Source organism: Bos javanicus, chromosome 1, assembly GCF_032452875.1.
Source record: "Bos javanicus breed banteng chromosome 1, ARS-OSU_banteng_1.0, whole genome shotgun sequence".
Taxonomy (NCBI): domain Eukaryota; kingdom Metazoa; phylum Chordata; class Mammalia; order Artiodactyla; family Bovidae; genus Bos; species Bos javanicus.
Genome location: NC_083868.1, coordinates 133,286,437 through 133,311,202, shown reverse-complemented (window position 1 = coordinate 133,311,202; position 24,766 = coordinate 133,286,437).

Below are 24,766 nucleotides of genomic sequence, written 5' to 3'. Positions count from 1 at the left end.
CACCTCCTCTGATTGAGCACTGCCCCTCTATCCCATGTCTTCCTTTTTTCCCTAAGTCCACCCTTGATTTCTCTATGGGCAAAGGGGTTACCATAGAAAGAGAAGATAGGTTTGGCTCTATGAGGCCAGTGGGAACACAGGAGTACTACCTCCTACAAGAGCTTTTGTCAGAGGAGATGGTCCACACAATGAGCCAAGGGGCCATTCAAACGTGAAGTTGACTTACTTCACTCAGTATGACAACCTTTAGGTCCATCCATGTTGCTGCAAAGGGTGTTAAATTATACGATACTGTTTAAATGTGGGATCTAAAAAATGGCACAAATGAACTTACGAAACAGAAATAGAGGCATAGAAAACAAACTTACCTTACCGGGGGGAGAAGGTGGGATGGATGCATCGGAGATTTGGATTGACACATACACACTGCTGTATTTAAAATAGACAATTAATAAAGACCTACTTCTCACGGAGACCTCTTCTCAATACTCTGTAATGACCTATATGGGAAAAGAATCTAAAAAAGAGTGGTGATATGTATAACTGATTCACTTTGCTGCACAGCAGAAACTGACACAACAGTGTATATTAACTATACTCCAATTTAAAAAATCGTAATGTAAAGTTGAATTAATTAAAATGAAAACGAATTTAAAATTAACTACTTTAATCACATTGCTGCTGCTGCTGCTGCTAAGTCACATCAGTCGTGTCTGACTCTGTGCAACCCCATAGATGGAGGCCCAACAGGCTCCACCGTCCCTGGGATTCTCTAGGCAAGAACACTGGAGTGGGTTGCCATTTCCTTCTCCAATGCATGAAAGTGAAAAGTGAAAGTGAGTCGCTCACTCGTGTCCGACTCCTAGCGACCCCATGGACTGCAGCCCACCAGGACTGCAGCCCACCAGGCTCCTCTGTCCATGGGATTCTCCAGGCAAGAGCACTGGAGTGGGTGCCATCGCCTTCTCCGGCAGCTGCATTTAAAATTCTCAATAGTCACATAAAGGTAGTGGCTGCTTTTTTGGACAACCCAGCTCAAGAGTATTTCTACCATCACAGAAAACTCTTCTCTATATAATGCAGCACTAAACTCTGCAACACAAACAGTAATTACAATAGTGACTCAGAGAACAGTAGAGCCTACTGCTAAGTCACTTCAGTCGTCTCCGACTCTGTGAGACCCCAGAGACGGCAGCCCACCAGGCTCCCCGGTCCCTGGGATTCTCCAGGCAAGAACACTGGAGTGGGCTGCCATTTCCTCCTCCAATGCATGACAGTGAAAAGTGAAAGGGAAGTCGTTCAGTCATGTCCGACCCTCAGCAACCCCATGGACTGCAGCCCTCCAGGCTCCTCCGTCCATGGGATTTTCCAGGCAAGAGTACTGGAGTGGGTTGCCAAGTAGAGCCTAAAATGAGCAGAAATAGCTATAAAGGGCTTCAGGGAGGAAATGGGACTAACATTGAGCCTCAGGGGATGAGATGAAAGCACAGGCAGGGGCATTTCCCCCGGAAGTTGTAGTAAGAAGGAGGTGAGAACAGGGAGATGAAATGGGCCCAGGCCAGGCTAGAGCCTGGTTCAGGCTGATGATGAACATTCCTGCTGTAGCAGGAATGAACAGATGAATGGTAGGAAACAAGATAAGTAGGCAAGCTGGAGGCAGATTGCACAGGCATTTCAATACCAGGCACTGTAATTTAGGCCTGACAGTAATAGCTCCTAATACTGGCCACCATTTATTTAATGCTCATTGTGTTTCAAGCTTTGTAGTAAGAGATTTATAAAAATTATTAAATTTACTCCTCACAACACCAAGAGGTAAGTGCTATTAACTCTATGATAAGAATGGCAAAACCGACGATTAGAGAGTTTAGGTAACTAATACCAGAGATCACAAAGCTTGGAAATGGTGGGCTGCAATTCAAATAATTTTCTTCGTGGGATTTCCCTGGTGGCCCAGTGGTAATGAATCCGCCTTGCAATGCAGAGAACATGGGTTCGAGACCTGGTCAGAGAACTAAGATCCCACATGCTGCAGGGCAACTGAGTCTGAGAGCCACAGCTACTGAGCCTGCGTGCAGCATCTACTGAAGCCCATGCGCTCTGGAGCCCACGGTGAGAGAGTCCGTGTGCGGCATCAGAAGACCTCACGTGCTGCAACTAAGACCTAACACAGCTAAATAAATAAATAACTGCTTTGAAGTGTAAAGCACTATGTCCTATTATAAAAAGATACTACCAAAAAAATAAAATACACAAAACTGCTCTATGGCCAGTGCTTTCAGTCTACTCTCCAGCTTCCAAACATCTTTCTTTTTAATTAAGAAGGGCTTTTGCCTCCACCCTTGGCAGTGTATATCACCAGTTTCCAAGGCATCTCTTCTGGAAGTCCCTTTACTTTTTCTAACAGAGGGAAATACTTTAACAGGCCTCCCATCCTTAGCAGTTTAGACTGTGTGGCATCAGCAAGAACAGAAACATGGCAAAAGGAGTTTAGAAAATGGCAGAGATGGGCCTCACGGTGAGGATATGAGGCATCTAGAAAAAGAAGTTGCTGCATTCAGTTCAGTTCAGTTGCTCAGTGGTGTCCGATTCTTTCCAACCCCATGAACCACAGCACGCCAGGCCTCCCTGTCCATCACCAACTCCCAGGGTCCACCCAAACCCATGTCCATTGAGTCGGTGATGCCATCCAACCATCTCATCCTTTGTCGTCCCCTTCTCCTCCTGCCCTCAATCTTTCCCAGCATCAGGGTCTTTTCCAATGAGTCAGCTCTTCACATCAAGTGGCCAAAGTACTGGAGTTTCAGCTTTAGCATCAGTCCTTCCAATGAACATCCAGGACTGATCTCCTTTAGGATGGACTGGTTGGATCTCCTTGCAGTCCAAGGGACTCTCAAGAGTCTTCTCCAACACCACAGTTCAAAAGCATCAATTCTTCGGCACTCAGCCTTCTTCACAGTCCAACTCTCACATCCATACATGACCACTGGAAAAACCATAGCCTTGACTAGACGGACCTTTGTTGGCAAAGTAATCTCTCTGCTTTTTAATATGCTGTCTAGGTTGGTCATAACTTTCCTTCCAAGGAGTAAGCGTCTTTTAATTTCATGGCTGCAATCACCATCAGCAGTGATTTTGGAGCCCCGAAAAATAAAGTCTGACACTGTTTCCCCATCTATTTGCCATGAAGTGATGAGACCAGATGCCATGATCTTAGTTTTCTGAATGTTGAGCTTTAAGCCAACTTTTTCACTCTCTTCTTTCACTTTCATCAAGAGGCTTTTTAGTTCTTCTTCACTTTCTGCATAAGGGTGGTGTCATCTGCATATCTGAGGTTATTGATATTTCTACCGGCAATCTTGATTCCAGCTTGTGCTTCATCCAGCCCAGCATTTCTCATGATGTACTCTGCATATAAGTTAAATAAGCAGGGTGACAGTATACAGCCTTGACGTCCTCCTTTTCCTCTTTGGAACCAGTCTGTTGTTCCACGTCCATGTTGTATTCAAGGCCTCACCAGTTTTTCAATTGACTCTTATGCCAAAAGTCATCTCCCCGACTGTGGAGCCACAAACACCCATCAGGTGTGCAGGGCAGGATTCCTGGTTCCTGGCACCTTCATGGACCCTCTCATCATCTCATTCCTCCAAAAAAAAATTGGTTGCCACCTTCGTTTGAAGGTTTGGGTTTGGGAGTTTGCACATATGGACTCTTCCCTCTTACACCAATATGAACTGGCTGCTCCTGGGTAGACCTGGCCTTGGACTGTGACCATAAATTGGAGCAAAAGGCTTCCCATGGGAGAAAGACTTTAATACGCTCTTCTGTGCCTCTGTGCTTTTTCTATAGAAATAGAATACTTTATTAAGTTAACAAAGCATGATAATTCATTTCAAATTATTATAGATAAAAATTGATTATAGCACTTAGAGCAAGGTTTAAAGAAATACATATACCTCGTTGTTACTGTTAACAGCCATCATTCACTGCTTAATCTAATCTTGGTACTTGCCCAAAACCTCAGCTAGAATTCACTCTCTTCCCTAAGAGTTTAAGTCCTGTTTGGGGTTGGGACTTGGCATTTTTTTTTCCCTCCGGATATTAGAGATTTGGGCACCAATAAATATTTCACGTGGTTTCTCTCCTGCTTTTCACAATCTTAGCTGCCTTCATTCAGCTTCTCAGTGAGATGGGGCCCTGCTGGGTCCTAACATTCTAATTAACAGTCTTGCTGTCTAATCACTCTGTCTTCTATTGTGAGAGGCTGATCTTCTAATCCACACCATTTGTCAACAGCCAGGAAGGGAAAGTGATTAGAATCGTGCCACATACTACCCATGGTGTGACCATATACACACACACATACAGAGTATATTTTCTTTTTACCTAGTAAAAGGGGATGATTTAACACAAAGAGGAAATCCTTTTTTAAAAAGGACTTCTCTTGTAGTCCAGTGGAAAACGCCTTCCAAAGCAGTTTCAATCCCTGGTCGGTAAGCTAAGATCCCACATGGTTCCCAGCCAAAACAGAAAACAGAAGCAATATTGTAACAAATCCAATAAAGACTTAAAAAAAAGAGGAAGTCCTTCTTCAACCAGCCCTCTGTCCATGAGAGTCAAATGTTTGTTTTCTTACTTCCTTGTTTAACAATGGCTAAAGACCTCCAACTCATGCTCGAGCCTCATTCTACCTAAACTGTATTTAAGAGAACATAATATTTTTTAAACCAAGATGGAAATGAGTTTTCTTTAATATCTTATTTTAGTAAGCTGTCAGATATAAGGGTAAAACATACTATTCCTACATACGAAAATAGAATTCAAATTTATACATCATGAGAATCAGTTCTGAGTTCTGTAAAGAAAAGCACTCTTCTGACAGAATCACAGGTGTGCCAAAGGCTGACAGGTAAATGAGGGGAGGGCTGGAGATGGGAAATCATCATTTTGTAAGTGCCAGAGCAAAGGTCAGTCCAAGCAAGAATCATCGATGGTTGCTAAATCTGGAGGGAATTGTTGATGAGGCATAGAATGTCTTCATGATCTTAAAGGGTCTCCTGAAAGTGGATGGGGAACAAAATTAGCATCACCAATGAGAGGCAGATGGACTTTGTGTGCCTCCAGACATGATGCTATCTAAAGATTATGCCAGGATTATAACCTAAAGCTGACCATCAAGAAACATCAGACAAACCAAAAGTGAAGAACATTCTATATATTAAAAACGAAAAAGAATTGAATTCTTCATAAAGGCCAATGTTTTCAAAGACAAAGAAAGGCTATAGAAATGCTTCAGATAGAGAGACTAAAAACATAACTAATGGGAATGCTATACCCAATCTATGGGTAGAAAATGCTACAAGGGACATTATTGGGTCAACTGAAAAAATTGTAATATAGTAGATAGATCAGAATATTGTATTAATGTTAAATGTAGTGAAATTAATAATTGTGCTGTGGTTAAGAGGCACATTTCCTTAGTCTTAGGAAATACACACTGAAGTATCTCGTCATAAAAGGCAATGAGGTATACCATCTTCCTGCAAATTGCTCAGAAAAAAATTATGTGTGTGTATTTGTGTGTTAAATAGACAGCAGACGAGCACTTACAAATGATAAATCCAGCAAAATGTTAAGATACATGAATATGGGGAAAGAGTACATGGGTATCCTGTGTTCTACCCTTATTCTTGCAACTTGACTACATGTTTTAAATTATTTCTGCATAAAAGTTAACAACCACACACACACACACACACACACGGGAAAATCTCATGAGGGAAAAACTCAAGGAGGCAAAGAGGACCAATCATCTCATCCTTAGCCTTCTCCCAGGGAGAAAGCCTGTCCTCACTTAACCCATCCCCCTCCCTCCTCTAAGAGAGAAGACTATGGTCACCATAACTGTTCTGGGGGGTAGTTTGCTCTCCTTACCAATCTTAACTTAGATTTTGATAAGTGTTGGTGTCTTTCTTCTCTTGGTCCAGCTGAGACAAAAGTGAAAAGGTGTTTTGAATTTTTGTCTTCAAAAAAATTCTAGGGAAAAAGAAAAATAATAGAAAACACAAGTACAAACAGGTGAAGTTACAGGCAGATGTCTCATTTTAAACTACCAAATGCTTGTCAAAATTTGTATGTCACCATTTACTACACTCACCTAAATTTACTTTCTTGTTGTTGTTTAGTTGATAAGTCATGTCCAACTCTTTGCGATCCCATGGACTGTAGCCCACCAGGCTCCTCTGTCCACGGGATTTCCCAAGCAAGACTATTGGAATGGGTTGCCCTTTCCTTCTCCAGGGGATCCTCCCAACCCAGAGATCAAGCCCAAGTCTCCTGCATTGGCGGGCAGATTCTTTACTTTCTTTACTGCTGAGTCACCAGGGAAGCCCATAAATTCACCTAACCTCTAACTTATTTCATTTGCCCAAAGTTAATGTGCCTTCATCTATTTTTCTCAGCTAAGTTTGGGCCCAGATTCACTAGTGACCGTTTGACCTTTGTGGCTGGTGCCATCAATCCAGATTTCTCTCTTACAAATGACCTCTCTTCCCATAACAGTTGGTTTATGTGATCAGAAATGAGGTATAGCACTTCACTCCCTGCCCTCAAGAGATAAGTAATTATCTTAATGTCCTAATGTGAGGTGATGGGAGTTTTGCTCTAACTCATGAATTGTGTGAGAATGAACTACTGTTCTGTTTGATTGATTGTGGCTTGATTTTGATGAGGTAAATTTGAAGATTATTGAATGCTCCTTACTGTGCCTAAAAAAAAAAAACCTTTATTCTTTAGTTTTAAAAGTCAGTGTGCTATTGAACCAATAAGTTCCCATTTATGGTATAGTGAGGAGTCTGAAGCCCTGAGCACACTGGCAAAACAGAGATGACAGACATACTCAGGGCCCAGTGACCCTCCCAGGATCAGGTACCATCTCAGCCCACTTGTCCAGGTACTCCTGAAGACACATTCAAGTGCTTATCTCCTACCCTATTACCTCTGCTACCCTCCACTACCACCCACACCCACCCTTTCACCTCTTCTGCCAAGGGCACAAAATGGAAAGATCTTTAGACATGCAATAGCAATGCATATGACCAGAAAGGGGAACCCATTCAATCCCAAACCTCCTCGGCCCAGATACCTCTTTCTCAGATCCCAATCTAACACTGTTCTCAATGTTATTGTTCTCATTGTTCTCCCTAGCCCCTTTAAGTCTGGCTTTTCAAGTAGTCTATTTTTCTGCCTTTCTGTCTAAATTGAATTTATATTAGTTATGGTAGGCTAAATTGCTTTAGCAAATGTATTCACAAAAGTAATAGCTCAAATCACGTAACAATCCATGGCAAGCGTTTCTGAATCAGCAGGAAGCTTTTCATCACATACTGACTCAGGGACACGGGCTCCTGCCAATTTGTGGCTACACCATCCTCTGGAGCCCCATCATTCTCTACAACTCCTGCATTCAGCTGATGAAAAGGGAAAGAACATAGAGAAGCTCCACCTGCCCCTTAAGGGCAGGAAGTGTTACACATCACTTCCACTCATATGGCATGGCTAAGAACTGATCACATGGCCCCAATTACTGCAAGAGGGTATGGGAATTGTAGTCCCCTTCTGGGCAGCTATTTCCTATTACTAAGTGATAGGGAAGAGATTTTCATGGACAGCTGCAGACCTGACCATGGAATTTAAACAAAGAAAAGGAGGAAGGTTTTATTAATGGAAATCACATTGAAAAACAAAGAAAGATTGTCAAAGTTTCCATTCCTTTTTCCTTTGACTTATTTGGATGTTTATTTATTTTCAAGGAAATATATGTCTTAGAATTTTGTTCATATGATTATTTGCATTATTTATTTTTAATTTGTTTACTAAAAGTTTTGAAGCAAGCACTAGATTCACAGGAGGAGAAAGAATGATACTGATTTTTGTTCAAGTCCTGCAGCTCCCCATGAAAATCTCTCTCTAAACTCCGTAATAGGAAGCAGCTGCCCAGACAGAGACTACAATTCCCATACCACATTGAAGTAGTTGGTCAAAATGCATTGCCAGGCAAAATATTAGTAAATTTAGGGGAGTCTGGTTTTCCCCAAGACCACCTCTCCAACATCATTTTCCATCCATCTGCCTCTCATGTGTCATACTCTAACCTCATTGCCTTCTGTACTGGTCCTAGAAGAATCCAAGCATATTCTTCAGTTCAGTTCAGTTCAGACCCTCAGTTATGTCCGACTCTTTGTGACCCCATGAATTGCAGCATGCCAGGCCTCCCTGTCCATCACCAACTCCCGGAGTTCACTCAAACTCATATCCATCAAGTCGGTGATGCCATCCAACCATTTCATCCTCTGTCATCCCCTTCTCCTCCTGCCCCCAATCCCTCCCAGCATCAGAGTCTTTTCCAATGAGTCAACTCTTCGCATGAGGTGGCCAAAGTATTGGAGTTTCAGCTTTAGCATCAGTCCTTCCACCAGGACTGATTTCCTTTAGAATGGACTGGTTGGATCTCCTTGCAGTCCAAGGGACTCTCAAGAGTCTTCTCCAATACCACAGTTCAAAAGCATCAATTCTTCGGCACTCAGCCTTCTTCACAGTCCAACTCTCACATCCATACATGACCACTGGAAAAACCATAGCCTTGACTAGACGAAACTTTGTTGGCAAAGTAATGTCTCTGCTTTTGAATATGCTATCTAGGTTGGTCATAACTTTCCTTCCAAGGAGTAAATGTCTTTTAATTTCATGGTTGCAATCACCGTCTGCGGTGATTTTGGAGCCCAGAAAATTAAAGTCTGACACTGTTTCCACTGTTTCCCCATCTATTTGCCATGAAGTGATGGGACCAGATGCCATGATTTTTGTTTTCTGAATGTTGAGTTTTAAGCCAACTTTTTCACCCTCTTTCACTTTCATCAAGAGGCTTTTTAGTTCTTCTTCACTTTCTGCCATAAGGGTGGTGTCATCTGCATATTTGGGTTATTGATATTTCTCCCGGCAATCTTGATTGCAGCTTGTGCTTCTTCCAGCCCAGCGTTTCTCATGATGTACTCTGCATATAAGTTAAATGACCAGGGTGACAATATACAGCCTTGATGTACTCCTTTTCCTATTTGGAACCAGACTGTTGTTCCACTTCCAATTCTAACTGTTGCTTCCTGACCTGCATACAGGTATCTCAAAAGGCAGATCAGGTGGTCTGGTATGCCCATCTCTTTCAGAATTTTCCACAGTTTATTGTGATCCACACAGTCAAAGGCTTTGGCATAGTCAATAAAGCAGAAATAGATGTTTTTCTGGAACTCTCTTGCTTTTTCCATGATCCAGCAGATGTTGGCAATTTGATCTCTGGTTCCTTTGCCTTTACTAAAACCAGCTGTAACATCTGGAAGTTCACAGTTCACGTATTGCTAAAGTCTGGCTTGGAGAATTTTGAGCATTACTTTACTAGCGTGTGAGATGAGTGCAATTGTGTGGTAGTTTGAGCATTCTTTGGCATTGTCTTTCTTTAGGATTGGAATCAAAACTGACCTTTTCTAGTCCTGTGGCCACTGCTGAGTTTTCCACATTTGCTGGCATACTGAGTGCAACACTTTCACAGCATCGTCTTTCAGGATTTGAAATAGCTCCACTGGAATTCCACCACCTCCACTAGCTTTGTTCATAATGATGCTTTCTAAGGCCCACTTGACTTCACATTCCAGGATGTCTGGCTCTAGGTGAGTGGTCACACCATCGTGATTATCTGTGTCATGAAGATCTTTTTGTACAGTTCTTCTGTGTATTCTTGCCGCCTCTTCTTAATATCTTCTGCTTCTGTTAGGTCCATACCATTTCTGTCCTTTATCGAGCCCATCTTTGCATGAAATGTTCCTTTGGTATCTCTAATTTTCTTGAAGAGATCTCTAGTCTATCCCATTCTGTTGTTATCCTCTATTTCTTTGCATTGATTGCTGAGGAAGGGTTTCTTCAGTTCAGTTCAGTTCAGTCGCTCAGTCGTGTCCAACTCTTTGCGACCCATGAATTGCAGCACGCCAGACCCCCCTGTCCATTACCAACTCCCAAAGTTCACTCAAACTCACGCCCATTGAGTCAGTGATGCCATCCAGCAATCTCATCCTCTGTTGTTCCCTTCTCTTCCTGCCCCTAATCCCTCCCAGCATCAGAGTCTTTTCCAATGAGGAAAATAGCAAGGCTTTCTTATCTCCTTGCTATTCTTTGGAACTCTGCATTCAAATGCTTATATCTTTCCTTTTCTCCTTTGCTTTTCGCTTCTCCTTTTCACAGCTATTTGTAAGGCCTCCCCAGACAGCCATTTTGCTTTTTTGTATTTCTTTTCCATAGAGATGGTCCTGATCCCTGTTTCCTGTACAATGTTACAAACCTCATTCCATAGTTCATCGGGCACTCTATCTATCATATCTACGCCCTTAAATCTATTTCTCACCTCCACTGCATAATCACAAGGGATTTGATTTAGATCATACCTCAATGGTCTAGTGGTTTTCCCTACTTTCTTCAATTTCAGTCTGAATTTGGCAATAAGAAGTTCATGATCTGAGCCACAGTCAGCTCCCAGTCTTGTTTTTGCTGACTGTATAGATTTCTCCATCTTTGGCTGCAAAGAATATAATCAATCTGATTTTGGTGTTGACCATCTGGTGATGTCCATGTGTAGAGTCTTCTCTTGTGTTGTTGGAAGATGGTGTTTGCTATGACCAGTACGTTCTCTTGGCAAAATTCTATTAGCCTTTGCCCTGCTTCATTCTGTATTGCAAGGCCAAATTTGCCTATTACCCCAGGTGTTTCTTGACTTCCTACTTTTGCATTTCAGTCCCCTATAGTGAAAAGGACATCTTTTTTGGGTGTTAAAAGGTCTTGTAGGTCTTCATAGAACCATTCAACTTCAGCTTCTTCAGTGTTACTGGTTGGGGCATAGACTTGGATTACTGTGATATTGAATGGTTTGCCTTGGAAACGAACAGAGATCATCCTCTCGTTTTTGAGATTGCATCCAAATACTGCATTTCGGACTCTTTTGTTGACCATGATGGCTACTCCATTTCTTCTAAGGTATTCCTGCCCACAGTAGTAGATATAATGGTCATCTGAGTTAAATTCACCCATTCAGTCTATTTTAGTTTGCTGATTCCTAGAATTTCGATGTTCATTCTTGCCATTTCCTATTTGACCACTTCCAATTTGCCTTGATACATGGACCTGACATTCCAGGTTCCTATGAAATATTGCTCTTTACAGCATCAGACCTTGCTTCTATCACCAGTCACATCCACAGCTGGGTATTGTTTTTGCTTTGGCTCCTTCCCCTCATTCTTTCTGGAGTTATTTCTCCACTGATCTGCAGTAGCATATTGGGCACCTACTGACCTAGAGAGTTCATCTTTCAGTGTCCTATCTTTTTGCCTTTTCATACTGTTCATGGGTTTCTCAAGGCAAGAATACTGAAGTGGTTTGCCATTCCCTTCTCCAGTGGACCACATTCTGTCAGATCTCTCCACCATGACCCGCCCGTCTTGGGTGGCCCCACACGGCATGGCTTAGTGTCATTGAGTTAGACAAGGCTGTGGTCCTAGTGTGATTAGATTGACTAGTCTTCTGTGTTTATGCTTTCAGTGTGTCTGCCCTCTGATGCCTTCTTGCAACACCTACCATCTTAATTGGGTTTCTCTCACCTTAGACGTGGGGTATCTCTTCACAGCTGCTCCAGCAAAGTGCAGATGCTGCTCCTTACCTTGGACGAGTGGTATCTCCTCCTGGCCGCCCCTCCTGACCTTGAACATGGAGTAGGTCCTCTCAGCCCTCCTGAGCCCGCAGAGCCACCGCTCCTTGGACATGGGGTTTCTCCTCTCGGCCGCCGCCCCTGACCTTGGGCGAGGGGTAGCTCCTCTTGGCTGTATTTCTGCAAGGTCCGTCACAGCCGGTGCTCTTCTGCGCATATTCTTACTCCATGATAATTGTATTTTCTCTTCCCTTGCCTGGAACACTTCTTCCAGGTATTTACATGTCTTACCTCCTTATGTAATTCAGGTCACTGAACAAATGTGACCACTCTGGAGAGGCATTCTCCGACTATCCTATGCAATATAAAATAGCATTCTTTCCACAGTCCCCACACCTCCTCCATCCTTTCACTCTGCTTTTTCTTCATAATTCTTAGCACTACTGCAGTATACTATATATTTATTCATTTATTTTGTTTATACCCATCTTCATCACTATCATATAAGCAACATGTAGGCAAGATCTTTGCCCTATTTGTTGCTGTATCACTAGCAACTTAAACATCTTTAGCAGAAAGTAGGTGCTCTGAAAATATTTATTGGAAGAATGAGTGTATTTGATCAGGTATGAGCAAATCCACAAAAATAATACTGTTCAGTTCAGTTGCTCAGTCATATCTGACTTTTTGCAATCCCATGAGCCACAGCACGCCAGGCCTCCCTGTCCATCACCAACTCCCAGAGTCCACCCAGAGCCATGTCCATCGAGTCGGTGATGCCATCCAACCATCTCATCCTTGTCATCTCCTTCTCTTCCTGCCCTCAATCTTTCCCAGCATCAGGGTCTTTTCCAATGAGTCAGTTCTTCACATGAGGTGGCCAAAGTATTGGAGTTTCAGCCTCAGCATCAGTCCTTCCAATGAACACCCAGGACTGATCTTCTTTAGGATGGACTGGTTGGATCTCCTTGCAGTCCAAGGGACTCTCAAGAGTCTTTAAATCACATCAATATTCAAAACTTTCCCAAAGGGAAAAAAAAAAAAAGGTGTTTTCTTTTTGCTCTAGTTTTTTTATCAACCATATTTTAAGTGGGTGACAATTGGACAGTCACAGGGAAAAGAATGAATTTGGACTCCTTCCTTATACAATACATGAAACTACCTCCAAATTGATCATAGACATAAATGTAAGAGCTAAAATAGAAGACTCTTAGAAGAAAACATAGAAATAAATCTTTATGATGTTGAATTAGGCAATGGTTTCTTAGATATGACACCAGAAGCATAAGTAATAAAAGAAAACAGGTTACACTGGACATCATCAAATTTTTTTAAAAACTTTGTTTTTCAAAAGGCATCATTGCTGCTGCTGCTAAGTTGCCTCAGTCATGTCCGACTCTGTGCAACCCCATAGACGGCAGCCCACCAGGCTCCCCAGTCCCTGGGACTCTCCAGGCAAGAACACTGGAGTGGGTTGCCATTTCCTTCTCCAATGCATGAAAGTGAAAAGTGAAAGTGAAAGTGAAGTCATGTCCGACCCTTAGTGACCCCATGGACTACAGCCTACCAGGCTCCTCCATTCATGGGATTTTCCAGGCAAGAGTACTGGAGTGGGTTGCCATTGCCTTCTCCAAAGGCATCATTATTAGGGCAGTGAAAAGACAATACACACAGGACAAAAAATGGTTTTGAATTGTATCTCTGATAAAGGACTTTAAATAGACGATGGAGAACTCTTACAACTCAACAATAAAAAGACTAATAACCCAATTGAAAATGGTTGAAGAATCAGAATAGACATTTCTCCAAAGAAGATACACAAATTACTGATAAGCACATGAAAAGATGCTCAACATCATTAGCAATCATGGAAACACAAATGAAGACAACATGAGCTACCATCACTTAAGGCCCACTAGAATGGCTTTAATCAAAAAACAAGAGTTGGTGAGGATATGGAGAAATTGGACCCTTATTAAATGTAAAATTTCAGTCACTTTGGAAAACAATTTGGCAGTTCTTCAAAATGCTAAACATAGAGTTATCCTATAACCCAGCAAACCCATTCCTAAGTATATATCCAAGAAAGATAAGGTTATTTATCCACACAAAATGTGCACATGAATGTTCATAGTAGCATTACTTACAATAGGCAAAAAATAGAAACGATCCAAATGTCCATCCACTAATGAATGGATAAATCAAATGTGGTATACCCACACACAATCAAATATTACTTGGCAATATAAAGAAATGAAGTACTCGTACATGGTACAGTGTGAATGAACTTTGAAAATATTATGCTAAGTGAAAGAAGCCAATCATAAGAAAACAATATATCGCATGATTCCATTTACACAAAACCTCCAGAAGAAAGCATTTAGTAGTGGCCTATGGCTTGAGGAGTTGGAAGGAATGGGGAAAAGGAGATGGCACCTACCAGCATGACATTTACCAGATTTCCAGGGCAGGTACCACATTTCCTAATTTACTAAACATCTACCCCCTCACTACTTTGGTTTTGGGTTTGTTTTTTTTTTTCTTTTTAAATTTTATTTATTTATTTATTTTTGGCTATGCTTGGTCTTCTGTGCTACACATGGGTTTTCTCTAGCTGGGCTAGAGACCATGTAGAAACCCCTGTTTCTCTAGCGGGGCTACTCTTTGGTTGTGGTGTGTGGGTTTCTCATTGCGGTGGCTTCTCTTGTTGTGGCGCACAGGCCCTAGGCACACGGGCTTCAGTAGCCGTGGCGCACAGGCTCAGTCACCCTGTGGCATGTGGGATCCTCCCAGAGCAGAGATCGAACCAATGTCCCTTGCATTGGCAGGTGCTTTCTTAACCACTGGACCACCAAGGAAGTGCCCACCTACGTTGTTTACCCACACCTCCAACTACATGATCAGAATGGTCTGGGGCTTCCCTGGTGGCTCAGTGGTGAAGAATCTGCCTGCCAGTGAAGGAACCGTGAGTTGGATCCTTGGATCCCTGGGCCCAGAAGATCTCCTGGAGAAGGAAATCGTAACCCACTCCAGTATTCTTACTTGGGAAATCCCGTGGGATGAGGAGCCTGGCCAGCTATGGTCCATGGGGTCACAAAAGTGTCAGGTAAGACTTAAATTTAAAAAAGAAGAAGAAGAAAAAAAAAAAACTCAAAGGGTTAAACATGGTCAGAGAACAGACACATATAATGGCCTTCTGTGTTCATTAAAGTTTGCTAGGAATCTCAAGGGAATGGATAGTTGGTGTAGTGTCTCAGAGAGCCAATGGCAGGACTCTGTCACCTTAAGCCACATAACTCCAGGCCCATCCCCTACAGAAAAGTAAACCCCTTGTCTAAGGTCTAAATATAGGTCACTTACCCTCACATGGGTCACCCCAGAGGTGAACAGGTGACTTCTATCAGCCATGCTAACTATGCACATATTTGTATGTATATAATATATCCAGAGACATGGAAATAATAAATCTCTCAAAGGCACCCTTTCTTTCTGCAACAGAAAACAGAAACAGAGAAAAACTTAACAACTGCAAATCCAGAGCCCAGTTATCAGAAACCAAATTAAAGCTGTTGGGTATTTTTGTTGAAACATCTCTACCTCTGAAATCTAATTTCTTGCAACTTTCCATATAGGATCCTATGTTGTATTATTTATAAGAAAATAATATTCTGTCGTCCCTTGACAGCATTTCCTGGCTGCAGAAACCACAGCAGCCATGAAGTTAGAGAATGATTTTGGTAATGTTTCCATAGCTACCTTGCTTCGAAGTGAGGTTTATTCTGTTTTAAAGTCTACTGACCTATTCATATCCCCATTTGGAATATTTTCAATCTAATCCCTTGTCTGGCTATTATTGTATAATGTGACTGTTATTCCTATATATAAGGAGGTTCTGGATGCATAAATAAAAGCCTGGCAAGCGAGTCTTCCAGTTAGACATAATATGATTAAATTTTTTTTTTCTTTTTTCTTTTTCTATTCCTTTCAGATTCTATGTGATTCATTCTACCCTGCCCTTGCAGCAGAAATCTTCCCGGGGTTTTTGGAGGTAAATGTTGTTGAAGGTGTGTTGGTGCCCTCTTGTGGTCATTCTGGTTTCGTGGTTTCTTCCCAGAAGCCTTCTACAGACAACAGATTTTACAAGATGGTAATCAGAAAGTCAAATGCCATTGCTAATTGTAGTAGGTGCCCTCATGACCATGTCTTTCTCACGCTGCAGGCATGAGGGACTGTCGAGAAGGACAGGCAGCTTAGTGTAACCATGAGAGTTACAGAAGCTGTTCTTTTCTTCCGAGGCAGAGGCCTCATTACTGAAGAATACTGTTAAAGGGGGAAGCCTTGGGAAGTGACCTGGGACACCTTGGAGAAAGATGAAGCAGCAAACAACTCTCGGAATGGCCTTGTAATGAAGGCAACTCACAGAAAAAGGAGACAGGGCTTCATTTCATCAGAATGTAGAGTAAGGAAAAGATATAAAAAAGAGAGCAATATACGTGTGATTTGGCTGATGTATGGCTGATTTGCGTTGTTGTACAGCAAACACCAACACAACATTATAAAAAATAAATAAATAAAAATAAGCTTGAAGAAGTTGTAGAGGTCAAATAAAGACTATGAGAAAGTTGTAAAAAGAAAAAGAGCAGGAAATCTGTATAAAATATGAAATATAGGGGCTTCCCTCCACCTGCCAATGCAAGAGACGCAGATTCGATCCCTGGTCCAGGAAGGTCACACATGCCACAGGGCAGCTAAGCCCATGCACCACAATTATTAAGCCTGGGCTCTAGAGCCTGGAAACCACAACTACTGAGCCCACATGGAGCCCACGTGCCACAGCTCCTGAAGCCTGAGTACCCTAGATCCTGTGCTCCACAAAACGAGAAGGCACCACAGTGAGAAGCCCTCACACCACGACTGGAGAGCAGACCCTCCTCCCAGCAAATAGCGAAAAACCTGTGCAGCAACGAAGATCCAGCACAGTCTATAAATATTAATGAATAAATAAAAATAAAATTATTTTTAAGAAATACGAATTATAAAAAAGAGCAAGGAACAGGTATAAAAAGAGAGAGGAAGAAACAGGTATAATTATAGAAATATAAAGCTGTCATTCTGGTTAAGAAATCAATATAAAACAACCAGTAAGATTCTCGTTGATTCAAACTGACTTTTAGTCAATGAAAATAAGAGAAGTAAATGATACATGGTCTGATCATTGTCCACTGCAGCTTTCAAAATGTCTTCTATCCATACTGCCCAGTACAGTGGTTACTAGCTACATGGGCTATTGGACACTTTAAATGTGAGGAACTAAATCTAGAATTTTATTTCATTTTAATTAATTTAAATAGCCACACATGGCTACTGGCTACCACACTGGACAGCACAGGTCTTGAAAGATAGATAAGACTAAAACACAGACAACTATCAGCAGAGTTTATAGCACAGGGAAGTACAAATAAAGTTCCATAGTGGGAAGGATGCATAGAGATGACCAGAGGAGGCTCCTAAAGAGGAGGTATTTGAGCAAGGCCTTGAAGCATAGGTTCATCTCATTAGGCAGAAGCGATAAAGAGAGCATTCCAGGTGGCAAGAACAGCATGTCCAAAGGCATGGAGGTGAGAAACTAAGTAAATACTCAAAGAACAGAGGTATTGGAGAATGAGATACATGCATCTGGATAGAGCATTAGAAGCATAGTGTATGAAGCCTTGAATGCCTTGAAAAGTATTTTGGTTAAAACCAAGAGTCAGTAGAATCTTTAACAATCCTTCTACTAGAAGAGTCTTAGAGGGAACATAAGAGCCTGTTATAACACTAAGGAATCTAACGCTCCAGGGGGCCAAGGGTTTTGTGGCAGAAGCCACTGAATGCTAGTGACTGTTATCAGAATTCTGATCTAGCGGACTAGCCTAGTGGCTGTGTGTGGAGGGAAGGAGGAAGAATGCCTCAAGGCAGGGTAACAGGAGGAAACCATTGCAAAGCTGGCCCAGTGAGAAACATGGAGGGTCTTAAAAAGGATGAGGGATGCATCAGAACTGTCATGCTATTGTAACTCTAATGAAGCCAAGACCAGAGTCTCAGAGCAGTGGTGCATCCCAAGACACACCATCAAACAATCAAAAAGTAACTTCAAAATAACTTGAGCTATTTCCTGCATTTCTCAAATACCTGTAGCCTGCCCCAGACCACATTCTGGCACCCTGAGTTCATGGCACTCAAAGAAATTCCCTTTCTTCTCTCATCCACTTCCCTCATGCCTCACAGCTGCTTCCACCTCCCTCCCCTAAACTGCCTGGAAAAGTCCTCCATCATCGGGCCCTGAGCTTCCTGTCTTTCCACTCTTTGCCTTTCTTTTCTTCTCTCTGGCTCTCTATCTCCTGGTCTCCAATTTCTGCCCCTCGAAACTCAGGAATTAGTCCTCTCACTGTGCAGAGGAGGGCAGGAACCAGAATGCAAAGCCAGAACAATCTTTAGGTGGCAGAGGAGAGTGAGTAAAGGCTAGGAATTTTCATAGGTTCACCCATCCCATCTCCCCAAAAAACCTATGTCATATACAAATACATGCTGTAGGGACTCTGGCATTTCAGTGTTTTCCTCCCTCCACATCCCCTCCCCAAAGTTTTCCCCATCTTTTTCTATGGTAATTTCAATGCCTTAGACCAGCAGCATTGTATCAGCTGGGAGCCAATCAAAAATGCAAATTCAGGAGCCCCACTCCAATCTATTGAAATACAATCTCTGGGGAAAGGGCCCAGGAAACTGTTTTAATGTGCCTGCCAGGGAGAGTCTTATCACATTCAATTTTAGGAATCTGATCTAATAGAGTTGAGAGCCATTGCTCTCGTGGATCTGTGAACTGCTGCTGAGTGAACTTGTCTGGACTTATCAGACCTTTCTAATAAATTGCTGGACTAGGTAATGGGAAATTTCCCAGGCGGAGATATATCCATATTCACACCTAATCCTCCCTCCCTACAAGAGTATTAGCTCTAGTAGTATTTCATAACCTCTTGCACATCATGGCTTATGAGGAAAATGAAAAGATTTAGAGTCACACTAAATGAACATAAAGTGATCTCCAGCAAAGGGCCCCAACTCTGGACTATAGGACAGAATGCCTAGAGATAAGCAGTCATAAGATTTCCCTGTTTGCCTTAAAGGAAGTGAATGTGAGGCTATCTACTTACAGCCAACATTGGGCTCCAGATCACCCATACTGGGGCCCTGAAACACCAAGAGTGTGAGGCAAAATTACAGCCCTGCTGGTGGCTCACTCCACCATATAAGCAGCACGTTAGAAGGATGCAATTTCTATTTTGGATCTTAAGCTGCCTCTGAAGTGAGAGAGAGGGAGTCCTTGGATGTTGATATCATAATCTGCTCCTTTCCTCCAAATGTGAGCTCATTTGAGGATTTCCTCCAAGTTATGGATGAAGCCATACCCATATCACTTTCTGTTTCTAAATATAGCCCCAGGATCTCAGGTCTGTGCTTCAATACCTAACCTCATTCCACATAAACTGTTAGTCTATCATTGAGTTTTACTTCCCATTGTAATGGTTGAGAAGTCTGCTGTCATTCTAATTGTCATTTTTTTATAGGTGAAGTCTATTTTCTGCCTTTATGACATTTTCTTCTCTAATGTTTTGGCATTTTCATATGTCTAGGTGCGCATTTCCCTTTTTCTTTCTGTCAGATAAACAAAAAACTCGTGATTCCTGAAAAGAAAGTCTATCTTTTATCAACACTAGGTAATTGTCAACCATACTGTCTTCAGCTCAGTTCAGTTCAGTTGCTCAGCTGTGTCCGACTCTTTGCGACCCCATGAATCACAGCACCCAGGCCTCCCTGTCCATCACCAACTCCCAGAGATTACCCAAACCCATGTCTATCGAGTCGGTGATGCCATCCAACCATCTCATCCTCTGTCGTCCCCTTCTCCTCCTGCCCTCAATCTTTCCCAGCATCAGGGTCTTTTCCAATGAGTCAGCTCTTCGCATCAGGTGGCCAAAGTATTGGAGTTTCGGCTTCAGCATCAGTCCTTCCAATGAACATCCAGGACTTATCTCCTTTAGAATGGACTGGTTGGATCTCCTTGCAGTCCAAGGGACTCTTAAGAGTCTTCTCCAACATCACAGTTCAAAAGCATCAATTCTTCGGCATTCAGCTTTCTTTATAGTCCAACTCTAACATCCATACATGACCACTGGAATAAACCATAGCCTTGACTAGACAAACCTTTGTTGGCAAAGTAATGTCTCTGCTTTTGAATATGCTATCTAGGTTGGTCATAACTTTCCTTCCAAGGAGTAAGCATCTTTTAATTTCATGGCTGCAGTCACCATCTGCAGTGATTTTGGAGCCCAGAAAAATAAAGTCAGCAACTGTTTCCACTGTTTTCCCATCTATTTGCTGTGAAGTAATGGGACTGGATGCCATGATCTTCATTTTCTGAATGTTGAGTTTTAAGCCAATTTTTTTTTCAGTCTCCTCTTTCACTTTCATCAAGAGGCTCTTTAATTCTTCTTCACTTTCTGTCATAAGGGTGGTGTCATCTGCATATCTGAGGTTATTGATATTTCTCCCGGCAATCTTGATTCCAGCTTATACTTCCTTCAGCACAGCGTTTCTCATAATGTACTCTGCATATAAGTTAAATGAGCAGGGTGACAATATACAGCATTGACGTACTCCTTTTCCTATTTGGAACCAGTTTGTTTCATGTCCAGTTCTAACTGCTGCTTCCTGACCTGCACACAGGTTTCTCAAGAGGCAGATCAGGTGGTCTGGTACTCCCATCTCTCTCAGAATTTTCCAATGTATTGTGATCCACACAGTCAAAGGCTTTTACATAGTCAATAAAGCAGAAATAGATGTTTTCCTGGAACTCTCTTGCTTTTTCCATGATCCAGCAGATATTGGCAATTTGATCTCTGGTTCCTCCACCTTTTCTAAAACCAGCTTGAACATCTGGAAGTTCACGGTTGACGTATTGCTGAAGCCTGGCTTGCAGAATTTTGAGCATTACTTTACTAGCGTGTGAGATGAGTGCAATTGTGCGGTAGTTTGAGCATTCTTTGGCATTGCCTTTCTTTGGGATTGGAATGAAAACTGACCTTTTCCAGTCCTGTGGCCACTGCTGAGTTTTCCACATTTGCTGGCATATTGAGTGCAGCACTTTCACAGCATCATCTTTCAGGATTTGAAATAGCTCAACTGGAATTCCATCACCTCCACTAGCTTTGTTCGTAGTGATGCTTCCTAAGGCCCACTTGACTTCACATTCCAAGATGTCTGACTCTAGGTGAGTGATCACACCATCGTGATTATCTGGGTCGTGAAGATCTTTTTTGTACAGTTCTTCTGTGTATTCTTGCCACGTCTTCTTAAAATCTTCTGCTTCTGTTAGGTCCATACCATTTCTGTCCTTTATTGAGCCCATCTCTGCATGAAAAAGCACAGGCGGCTGCGACCGGTGCACTAAGTGCAGCCGAAAGGAGCCACCCCACGTCCGAGGTCGGGGCAGAAGCTGAGAGGACCCCATGCCCAAAGGGCAGCAGCCAAGAGGAGTTACCCACATCCCAGGTCAGGGGCAGTGGCCGAGAGTACCAGACTGCGACGGCGCAGGAACGGCGGAGAGGAACTACCTGTGTTGGAGGTCAGGGAGGGGTGGCCGAGAGGAGATACCCAGCGTCCAAGGTCAGGGGCGGCGACGAGAGCAGTTAACCCGCATCCGAGGTCAGGGGGGTCAGGGGCGGCGGCCGGGAGGAGCTACCCCATGCCCCTAAGCCCAAGGTCAGGGGCGGTGTCTTGGAGGAGCTACCCCAAGCCCCCACGCCCGAGGCCAGGGGCGGCAGCCCGGAGGAGCAACCCATGCCCGAGGCCAGGGGCAGTGGCCGGGAGGACCAACCCACGTCCAAGAAGCCATGGCTACGTGGGCACAGGAGGGCGTAGAGGAGCTATCCCACGTTGAAGGTCAGGAAGGGTGGCAGTGAGGAGATACCCCTCATCCAAGGTAAGAGAAACCCAAGTAAGACAGTACGTGTTGCAAGAGGGCATCAGAGAGCAAACACACTGAAACCATACTCACAGAAAACTAGTCAATCTAATCACACCAGGACCACAGCCTTGTCTAACTCAAAGAAACTAAGCCATGGCCGTGGGACAACCCAAGATGGGCGGGTCATGGTGAAGAGATCTGACAGAATGTGGTCCACTGGAGAAGAGAATGGCAAACCACTTCAGTATTCTTGCCTTGAGAACCCCATGAACAGTATGAAAAGGCAAAATGATAGGATACTGAAAGAGAAACTCCCCAGGTCAGTAGATGCCCAATATGCTACTGGAGATCAGTGGAGAAATAACTCCAGAAAGAATGAAGGGATGGAGCCAAAGCAAAAAGAATACCCAGCTGTGGATGTGACTGGTGATAGGAGCAAGGTCCGATGCTGTAAAGAGCAATATTGCATAGGAACCTGGAATGTCAGGTCCGTGAATCAAGGCAAATTGGAAGTGGTCAAACAAGAGGTGGCAAGAGTGAATGTCGACATTCTAGGAATCAGCGAACTGAAATGGACTGGAATGGGTGAATTTAACTCAGATGACCATTATATCTACTACTGTGGGCAGGAATCCCTCAGAAGAAATGGAGTAGCCATCATGGTCAACAAAAGAGTCCCAAATGCAGTACTTGGAGGCAATCTCAAAAACGACAGAATGATCTCTGTTCGTTTCCAAGGCAAACCATTCAATAGCACAGTAATCCAAGTCTGCCCCAACCAGTAACGCTGAAGAAGCTGAAGTTGAACTGTTCTATGAAGACCTACAAGACCTTTTAGAACTAACACCCAAAAAAGATGTCATTTTCATTATAGGGGACTGGAATGCAAAAGTAGGAAGTCAAGAAACACCTGGAGTAACAGGCAAATTTGGCCTTGGAATACGGAATGAAGCAGGGCAAAGACTAATAGAGTTTTGCCAAGAAAATGCACTGGTCATAACAAACACCCTCTTCCAACAACACAAGAGAAGACTCTATACATGGACATCACCAGATGGTCAACACCAAAATCATATTGATTATATTCTTTGCAGCCAAAAATGGAGAAGCTCTATACAGTCAACCAAAACAAGACCAGGAGCTGACTGTGGCTCAGATCATGAACTCCTTATTACCAGATTCAGACTTAAATGGAAGAAAGTAGAGAATAGATGGGGAAACAGTGGAAACAGTGTCAGACTTTATTTTTCTGGGCTCCAAAATCACTGCAGATGGTGACTGCAGCCATGAAATTAAAAGACGCTTACTCCTTGGAAGGAAAGTTATGACCAACCTAGATAGCATATTCAAAAGCAGAGACGGTACTTTGCCAACAAAGGTTCGTCTAGTCAAGGCTATGGTTTTTCCTGTGGTCATGTATGGATGTGAGAGTTGGACTGTGAAGAAGGCTGAGCACCGAAGAATTGATGCTTTTGAACTGTGGTGTTGGAGAAGACTCTTGAGAGTCCCTTGGACTGCAAGGAGATCCAACTGGTCCATTCTGAAGGAGATCAGCCCCAGGATTTCTTTGGAAGGAATGATGCTAAAGCTGAAACTCCAGTACTTTGGCCACCTCATGCGAAGAGTTGACTCATTGGAAAAGACTCTGATGCTGGGAGGGATTGGGGGCAGGAGGAGAAGGGGACGACAGAGGATGAGATGGCTGGATGGCATCACTGACTCGATGGACGTGAGTCTGAGTGAACTCCGGGAGTTGGTGATGGACAGGGAGGCTGGCGTGCTGCGATTCATGGGGTCGCAAAGAGTCGGACACGACTGAGCGACTGATCAATCTGATCTTGCGTGAAATATTCTCTTGGTATCTTTAATTTTCTTGAAGAGATCTCTAGTCTTTCCCATTCTATTGTTTTCCTCTATTTCTTTGCATTGATCACTGAGGAAGGCTTTCTTATCTCTCCTCACTATTCTTTGGAACTCTGAATTCAAATGGGTATATTTTTCCTTTTTTCCTTTGCCTTTAGCTTCTCTTCTTTTCACAGCTATTTGTAAGACCTCCTCAGACAGCCATTTTGATTTTTTGCATTTCTTTTTCTTGGAGATGGTCTTGATTCCATCTCCTATACAATGTCACGAACCTCCATCCATAGTTCATTGGCATTCTGTCTATCAGATCTACTCCCTTAAATCTATTTCTCACTTCCACTGTATAGTCATAACAGATTTGATTTAGGTAATACCTGAATGGTCTAGTGGTTTTCTCCACTTTCTTCAATTTCAGTCTGAATTTGGCATAAGGAGTTCATGATCTGGCCACAGTTAGCTCCCAGTCTTGTTTTTGCTAACTGTATAGAGCTTCTCCATCTCTGGCTGCAAAGAATATAATCAGTCTGATTTTGGTGTTGACCATCTGGTGATGTCCGTGTGTAGTGTCTTCTCTTATGTTGTTGGAAGAGGGTGTTTGCCATTACCAGTGCGTTCTCTTGGCAGAACACTGTTAGCCTTTGCCCTGCTTCATTCTGTACTCCAAGGCCAAATTTGCCTGTTACTCCAGGTGTTTCTTGACTTCCTACTTTTGCATTCCAGCCCCCTATAATGAAAAGGACATCTTTTTTGGGTGTTAGTTCTAGAAGATCTTGTAGGTCTTCATAGAACAGTTCAACTTCAGCTTCTTCAATGTTACTCATCAGGGCATAGATTTGGATTACCGTGATAATGAATCGTTTGCCTTGGAAACAGAGATCATTCTGTCGTTTTTGAGATTGCATCCAAGGACTGCATTTCGGACTCTTTTGTTGACTATGATGGCTACTCCATTTCTTCTAAGGGATTCCTACCCACAGTAGTAGATATAATGGTCATCTGAGTTAAATTCACCCATTCCCGTCCACCTTAGTTCACTGATTCCTAGAATATCAATGTTCACTCTTGTCATCTCCTGTTTGACCACTTCCAATTTGCCTTCATTTTACTTTAGTCTTTCTCATTGTATGTGGTATGCATGTGTGTATGTGTTTGAATCTGTG